We start from the raw sequence: 9,348 nt of genomic DNA, 5'->3' as shown, positions 1-9,348 counted from the left end.
ACCTGACCACACCTCCGTCCTGTAATATTCTTCCACAGAGCACCTTGTTACCCTAATTACATCACCTGTGTATTTAAGCCCTTCACTTTGTCCACTCCCCTGCCAGTTCACTGCAATCTTTGTATCCACGTCCCAGCCATTTGCCTTTATCTTGTTTTGCCTCATAGTGTTAGGACCTTGCTTTGTTTACTGAACTTTGTTTTTGCTTCAGCCTGTCTCTTGACCATGTTTTTGCCTAGTACTTATCTGTACCTCTGCTTCGCTGCCTGCCTTACCATGTACCGTACTCCTGCCTGTTTAGCCTCGTAAACCCTAGAGTCCCCAAATTTGGGGACTTGCCCTGTTTTGGAACATCTGAACACTCATAACTAACCAATGCTGACACCATCATACACTTATTATTCATCAAAATGTCAAGCGAAGTCTCCTCTACAAAGTATCCACTTCTGTTGGGGAAAGTGTAATGCACGGACCCACAACAGGGGGCGTAAATGAACGGTCAATAGATATTCCAATAAATACAATTTATTGCGGCAAATGTGCACAACAGGTCGAATACTGCTTTTAGACAGTCAATCACAAGATACAATAAGTGACGTGTGGGCAGGCCCGAGGGTAGGAGACGCCTATCCAGAGAAGGTTCCGGTACCCACAAGGTTCCGCCGCCAACGAAGACCTGCAGTATACCGAAGCCGCCAAGTCCCGAGTCCCCAGGTGGCCTCAGCTTCAGCTGTCAGATCCGGTACTGCTGGTGGGAACAAAAACAGGTTAATGGTGGGTGTGTGGACACCCAGTAAGCAGTCAGCAAAAAAGTCACCAGTCCTTCCTGAGGGAATAATCCACCACACCCAGGAAACAGGAAACGCTAAGTACGTGCAGCACCAGTAGTATACTTAAGTGAGAAATGAGGAGTAGGAAACGCCAACTCCTTCCAACTTCTACCACCCAGCTCCAAGCTGCGAGTATACAAGGTTAAACACTGCCAAACTTAGAAACAGGAATATATGCGAACGGCACAGTAATTGGCTGAGAAGTTTACCTGTGAGGTAAAGCTGATATCTCGGCAGAGATGTGGTGTCTCCTCCAGGCTTTTATGGTGCAGATGATGATGTTGCTGACAGCTGTCAGTCCTGGCTCCTGCATGGTAATTGCGCCCTCTGGTGCCTGAAACCCGACAACAGGCAGGGCGCCCCTGGCGTTGGCCAGCAGTACCTCCTCTTCGGGCGGCCCACACAACACCCTTCAATCACATATCAACTAACCACAGCTGAAACATAAATCGGAATTCATTTTTTGGGGGGAAAAAAAACGAATTTACTCCTACAAAGTATTATGTACTTTCATTTTTTTGCATCCACAACATCCCCTAGGACCTGTCTTTAGCTGATCCAAACTTTTGCATTTTTGACCTTGTACAAGCTGAGAAATAAATCATAATGTATGGGTATGTGAGTTTGGTGAAATAAGCTCTAGGGCTTAAGGGGTTAAATGATAAAGATTATTTTTTACCTCCAACAACTTGTCCTCAAGTCTGCATTTTGTGCCCTCCCATTATCTGTGCCATGGATCCTCGAGTCCTGACAGTGTGTAGAATTTTGAGGAAAAGTGTATTACATCTATTTAGAATAAGGCTGTAACATAAAAAAATGTGGTAAAAGTGCAGCGCTGTGGAATACTTTCCAGATGCACCATGTATCTATGTGTGAGAGCCATATTGAAAATGTGAAGTTGATATCTTGAGTCTGTTGGCATAGAAGAGTCATTTCCTTGCAACATCTCTGCTGCGTGATGTGATTGACGTGCTGCCTGGGATCACAATTAGATTTTCATTTGGAAATGTTCATATGTGTACTTTGTGTGTTTGTTTGATCTTTGCACCAGATGGCCAAATACATCTTACTGGAAGCTGTGGATTCAATATCTAGATACACTGAAGAAAAAAAAGTTAAAATGAGAAATGGTAATGTTCTGGTAGCTGGGCTGCCATAAAAATTACTCTTTTTTTCTTTTTTACATTACACAATTAAATTCAGTGTATTTCTGTAATTATGTTGATATTTTATGCACTTTTGAAATAAAGGGAAAATTTGTAAAATAACATAATTTATTTATTTTTACAGTGTAGCACAAGTTCTCTGAGACTAAATATCTGCTCCATGACTGAATGAGAGGAAAGGGATGAGTTGCATACTGGCAGCGGAACTTGTAACTTGGTGAATAATTTTCACAAGTCACCCACATTCAAAACCCCAACAGCTATAATGTTGTAAATTGCATAGAATGAAAATGTCCATTAAACAACCCGGAATGCGTGTAAGTACCTGTAGTACCGACAAACACCCACATATAAACAAAATACTATTTAAGAACCCAACATCATCTATTCATCAAACACCAGCAAATTCAGGAATAGACCCATAAACATAAACAAAATGAAAATGGCATTAACATTTATGCGCTGATCAGAAAATCAATCTGAAGATGCTCAGATAATACATTGAGAGTCGTGACATGCTGCAAAAACCCAGCATATGATTCCATTAGGCTGCATGATAAAATCATACTGTACCTGAGAGATGTCTCCTTCCTGCTCTTACAGCAGATCAAACTTCATTACAGCATCAGTAACTCTATCACTTACTCATCAAAGACCCGTTCAGGCCCTTTTCTGTCACAGCGACACAGGGCTGCTGTTTGTGTGCTGGTTTTGGTACGCAGCTCAAGATCAAACTCTGGTTCTTATGAGCAGGTTTAAAGGGGGCCGCATTATGCAGAACAGGTTATCTGTAGTTTACAGTTAATATACTTGAGGTCTCCTGTTACAACTTGCCAACCAAAAGCTTAACCCTCTGGGGTACAGGGTATAATTTGCCATTTTTTGACTGCTTTTGGTTTTACCTTCATAATTTACCTTAAAAACTGTTTACTTTGCCTTGTTTGGTGTCTTTTTTTTTTTTTTTTTTTTTTTTGCACTGCCGTACCTGTGTGACAGTTTTTTCTTTAATTCTGACATACTGTATTAACACAATGAACCTAAATCCACACAAAAACATAAAATCCGAACAGGAAAAAGTTTGGTTTTTTTTACGTGAAAACCACAAACTTGTTTAACAAACCATTTTTATAACTTAGACTGCAAATATAAATTTCAAAAACATATGTACAAGTGTAGCAAACAATAAAGTTATATACAACTGTTTACATTAAAATGCTGGAAATGCTTCAGGTGTATCTTGTACAACTATTTACAAAACAATATGATGCCACACAAATGATTTGTGCCACTCAAAAAACAATTCCTGTTCAATACAAAACAGAGTGCACACAGTCCTGACCCACAAGAGGAGTGTCACTCCTCCTGTTGTCCACCTAGAGGCAGTTTGGACATTTTAGTCTGTCTTTAGTGGTGTTTGGTAGCACATGAGTGAGGCACGTGAAAACACATCTGAGAGCAACCATGTCTGAGGAGAAGTTGGCAGGATTGACCTTGAGACAGTATACACAAAAGGGAAGGAACTTAACACAGAGGATGCTGTCAAAGGCTTCATTCAGGCTGAACCCAGGCATCTCTTCTGCACCTCTGTGTTATTTGAGAACCAGGAGGATAAATTCATCTTGAACAATGAAGACACCTTAATATCTCCAAATAATGGTTGTGCTATTTCCAACTTTCTACTTGCCTGCCTGGTTATTAGTGCGGAACCCCACTATTATGCAGAGTATAAAACAATACTGTGACATTTGATGTCAGAAACCAAATTAATTTTTTTAATATATCGTCCATCTCAACCTGTTAATAAAATTATAGCAATTACGTGTTCCGAATGTCCAAAATACATGCTTGAATTACCTGAGAATGCACCCTTAATTTCAAAATTTTCCAGAGGAGCATGCCCCTACACTCCCCTAGTCACTTCCCCCCCTGCCGACTGCATTCTGCAGTCTGTATGTCACACCCCATACAGATTATTAGTGAGAGAAAAACCGTCCCCTTCTCTGGACAGGGGGTGTGGCAAGCACAAACTCCTTTCCATTTAAAAGCAATAGGCACTGAAATAATAATAATAATAAATTAATTGATTCATCACTTTAGTGTCTCTGGGGTGTTTATGCCTTAAATCTTTAATAACTGTCTATAGAGACCTAGTGAGCTGCATTAATGCTAACAGGATATATAATATGAACCCTTAAAGTCATGAGCATATTGTGGCTTCAGAGTTCAGGATTTGGCTGTTTCTATAACCACACACAGGGAAAACTGGAATGTAAAAATTTAAGAGTCATGTACACTCATGATAAGTTTTAAACGGCTCTCTATAGTGTTTGCAAAATACACTGTATGGAATAAAAAATTTGAACTCTGGTAAAGTTTGGACAGTGTTGATTTAAACTCTGAAAAGTGTGGTGCTATATAAACCTCAAGTGTTGACATCAACCCGTCAGATTTTATTTATCACAGACCCTTTTGTTGTGTTCATGTTCTTTAATATGTGACTTGTAACTTAATGAGATTTAAACGTAAATTTAAATTTGCATCATTCCATCCCATAATGTGCAATATTTATAATTTTTAACAATGTATATAATAATATGCTTATTCTGCAATGTACATGCCATCCAGGACCGTGCACTTTACCTTCTAATGTTTACATCGTATATATATATATATATATATAATATATTATATATATATATATATATATATATATATATATATATATATGATACTTATTATTTGATATTGCTGCTTTTTTTTTCTTACTTGCCTGCACTGATTTTGGAGTTGGCTCTTAATCTCGTTGTACATCGTATAATGACATAAAAGGCATTCTATTCTATTCTAAACGGTATATATACAACATTTTGCAAATGTTTTCAGTTCATTTAATATGTACAGAATATTTGAAAATAACAAAGCTGCTAAATAGCTAAAATATCTCAAATGTTCAATATGTTTAATAAGTAATGTTCCACTTTTGAAAATACATAATATCTTTTAGGTAATAAAAGATCATAGTTTACAGTCTCTCACACTTTATGGTGGAACAAAATCAGGTTTGCCTTAATTAACTTTTTACGATCATTGTGTTATTGAGTAATCACTGGCAACTGCCTGTGGTTTTCATGCACTGTACACCTACAAAGAATAAACTTTATTCTTTACTTTTATTACTTTGTTTAAAGTGAGCGAACGTGAGCCCATCCTCATAGCTTCATTCACTCTCATATAAGACTTTACCTGCCCTCCTTGTTGAGGACTACTGGAGAGAATCACAGAGACAAACAATATTTCTTTGACAGCTGCAGAAAACATCATAATTAATCTTGCAGACGTCCCCTGCAACAGCTGTACCAGTACTCTGTTTCTAGAAGATAGTATGAGTATTTTATTGAGATTTTCAGCAACATCTCCCATTACAAGAACATCAGTGATCAGAGTAATAAAGCAAGACACTCCTCCTGTAAACAGTTGACAATGCCCCTCTCAATACCAGGGTTAGAATCATGTTCTTTTGCTAATTATGGGACCACACAGTGTCCGACCTTTAAATAATGAAAGAAATGTCATTCCTCTTTGATAAATGTTTGAAAAACATAAAATGGTTATCTTCAAATGCGTCTTTGAACCATCTGTTGCCTTTTTTCTGCCAGTCCTGAAAGTCGAGTCATGTACACACTAGTTAAAAAGATGATTCATTGAAATAGGAGTCAGAAGAGAGATGTCGCTGTAATCAAAGATCCTGCTGAACTAGGTCCCCACTCTCGGGGCTGGAAACAAAATATCCTGGCATGATTTCACTTTAGAGTTGTCTGTTCTGAGCTGAAGGTGGAAGTGGTTCCGGAAGGTAAAACAATGAACGCGAGCGGCGGCAGAGTAATGGTGATGGATGGCATGGAGGCCTGTGCTCTCATCTCTTCTGAAGGAGAGTCTTGTTTTATTTTCTTGTAGAGTATATTGGACCAGTGAGGGACAGTATGAGAGGAGACAACTGTGGTAGCAATGCTTAACCTGACTTAGCACCAACATGAAATGATATTCCGTATTAGTGCTGCTCTTGAGCAAGTAAATTCTTTCCCTTCCATTTGAAACAGTATGTATAGTTCAGGTTAAGTAGAAGAACAAGTAAGAAATAAGTCTGTATAGGACCTGAGGTCCATTGGTCCACAAAATCCTTATTGTGAAACATATGAGAGTCTATGACTTCCCATGGATGGGACACCAGTCCATCAAAGGTTACTTTCCCATCAAAGGCTGCTACTCATTTACAGCTGGGTGGACTGGGACAATGCAGATGAAGCATCTTGTTCAAGGACACAACAGGTAGTGAGTCAGGAAACTCAAACCAACATCAACATACACAAAGTCAAGTGCCCGGCTTTGCGGTCGCAGGATGCAGGACTTCTCTGTGTTCCCAGGGTGAAGAAGAACTCAGCAGGTCAAAGAGCCTTTTCGTATCAGCACCCACTCTGTGGAAACAGTATTCCTGCGACCGTGAGGCAGTCGGAGTCAGTGGACATTTTTAAGTCAGACTGAAACCTATTTTATTCTTTTTCTTATGAATAGTTTTTATTTTGTATCTGTTTTATCTTTTACTTCTGTTTTTATTTATGTATTTGAATTTTTTTTATTAATTTTTAATTATTTATTAAATTTTATGTTGAATTGTTTTATGAAAGGCGCCTTGAGACAGCTTTGTTGTGATTTGGCGCATTATAGCTAATTAAATTAATTCATTTTTAATTAGGAACAGTTCGCATTATACATGAATTCCTTGCATCCCAAGAACAATCTGAACTGGCTAAGATGAGAGAATGCCTTGCAGGTAGAGCTGTTGTTTGGATCTGAGAATATAACAAAAGGTCATCAGCAATAAAGACACTCCCCCTATCCAAACTATTTGGAATAGAAAACCTTAAATGTATTATTGATTTTGATGGATCTAAGGTGACGCTTTTTATATGAGTGTTGTAAGTTGTTTGACCCTTTGTTTGTTTTAGCTGATTAACTAACAGCCTTCCCTGTTTGTTCACCATGATAATAGAAAGTATTTTGCTTAGGAAGGATGTCAAATTTAATTTAGAGTTCTAGTCTTCAATAATTTTGTTAAACCAGAACAATCAGAGATTTCTGACATCCGCCAATCCGGATCCGGATCGCGTCCAAAATTCAGTGGAGTCTTCCATGCCCTAATATCTATCTGTGGTGCAAATTTGGTGAGAATCTGTGAAGTAGTTGTCGCGTAATATTTAAAGCTTAATCCTGAGCCAGAATCCGGATCCGGACACACCTTCAAAGTGTGTTTATAGCGCTTTGTAAAATCACAGGACACATTTTCCACAAATGTACAAAGAAGAAAAAGTTAAAACAATCTGGGGATGATCTGGATCTCCACCAACAGTCAGTAAACTCTTCTCTGCTCCAGCAATTGTCTCCTCACAATAGACAGAAATGCATCTATTACATTTTAAATTATTGTGTGCACAGGCAAACAGGGGTGATGACATAACCTCTGCCCCTCTTTTTGTAATCCTTCAAAGCCTCCTTGATCCAGAATCTGCATCCAGATCCGATAACCTCCAAAATTCAGTGGAGTCTTCCATGGCCCTAATATGTCCTTGGCGAACGTAAAAACATGTTTAAAAAAGAATACTACTACTATTAATAATAACAATAATTTTGGATGTTGCAGAATACTGCATTGCAGCGATTCATTAGAAATGACAAGGTGAACACAAAGGAAAGCACCATTTCATCAAGATGAATAGTTAGAACAGAATCAAACTGTCTTTATATTTTACTAATATAAATCCAACATGCAGTCGATTTTAAATTACATGGATTTAACTGACTGTTTGCCTTTGTGTGTAGATTTTACAGTGTTTTTGGCATTTCAAATGTACCAGCTGCATTAGTTGTTCATACACAGTAGATAGGAGGTAAATACACCTGCACTTTACATCAGGTACTGCTTGAGTTTGCATGCTGTGTAATTTGCAAAGTCAATATTTGAGCTGTGTTGCAGAGCAGGGTTTTTTTTTTTCCTCTCTTTTTTTTTTTTTTTTTGCATTACAGGTTCCTGATATTATTAGACTAGTTACACTACATCAAACTTTGGTTGTGATTTAGGAGATGTCCTGAAAAGCAGCAAATTTCACAATGACCTGAGCTTTTCCCAACAACATCAGTGTGATGGACTGAAGAGAAAATGAGTCAGCATGGAAGAAAAAGAATGTTCTGAGAGGATAATAAACAGAAAGAAAAGTGAAATGATGAAAAACAAATCAGCAAAAACAAAAGCGCAGTCTTCCCACAAGCAGAGGGAGTCTGGGGTTAATGAGACAACATTAGGAAACATAACTTCATTTTACCCTGTAGGACTACTGCTTTCAGGGAGGAGTAGTCAGCTGCAAATCTAATTTAAAACATGAGTGCAATTGTACAGCATGGGACTCTGAGAAAGTGGGGACATGCCAGTGGCTTATCAAAACCCTTCAAAAAAATGACATCGTCTACCTGGCATTAACTGGAAGCTTTCACAGTTAATGCCAGGTAGGCAAGACTATTGATTTGAAGTTCATGAAAAAATACATGAATGCAGCAGTTTTGTTGTTGTTTTGTTTTTGAATAAAATGACAGAAAAAAAATGTAATCTTACCTTGGCTGATGATGTTGATGCTGACATACATTGAGCTGTTTTGTCCATCTCAGCTCTGTCAACTCACTGGAGCAGAGAGAGCAGCAGAACGTAACCTCATGGTTATGTCGCTCCTCCTTTGACAAGAACCAGTGTGTGTGCGTGCATGTGTGCATCAGGGAGACTGACAGTGAGGGGAGGGGCTTAGGGGGCTATTAGTGGCTGTTGTGTTGCATCTCTTGAGCTATGGTTGCAGATTTAAATAAATAAGAGAGAGAGAGAGAGTGTGTGTGTGTGTGTGTGTGTGTGTGTGTGTGTGTGTGTGTGTGTGTGTGTGTGTGTGTGTGTGTGTTGTGTGTGTGTGTGTGTGTGTGTGTGTGTGTGTGTGTGTGTGTGTGTTTGCATTTGTTTCAGGACCATGGACAGCAGTAGCCTCTCTGGCACATTTGATGTTTTTTTCTGTCCTGTTGGCTGTAGGCTCTCATGTTGAGAGGTAGTTTAAGTGGCCGTGCATGAAACACAATAGTAAAGCACTATTTAAAAGAAAAGAGGACAGACAGAAGTGACTTGCACTGCTGTTCCATTGCTGCAGGATGCTAACCTTTAAGGCTGTTGTTTTGACCTTTCGTTCAAACCTGTGATGCAATCGGCGCCGGTTGGTGGATGACCTTACTTTGATGGAATTAGCTCAATGTAAAATCAGTCCCTCTCC

Source organism: Thalassophryne amazonica, chromosome 8 (genome assembly GCF_902500255.1).
Source record: "Thalassophryne amazonica chromosome 8, fThaAma1.1, whole genome shotgun sequence".
NCBI lineage: Eukaryota > Metazoa > Chordata > Actinopteri > Batrachoidiformes > Batrachoididae > Thalassophryne > Thalassophryne amazonica.
The sequence above is the reverse complement of the archived record's forward strand: the minus strand, read 5'-3'. Positions refer to the sequence as shown.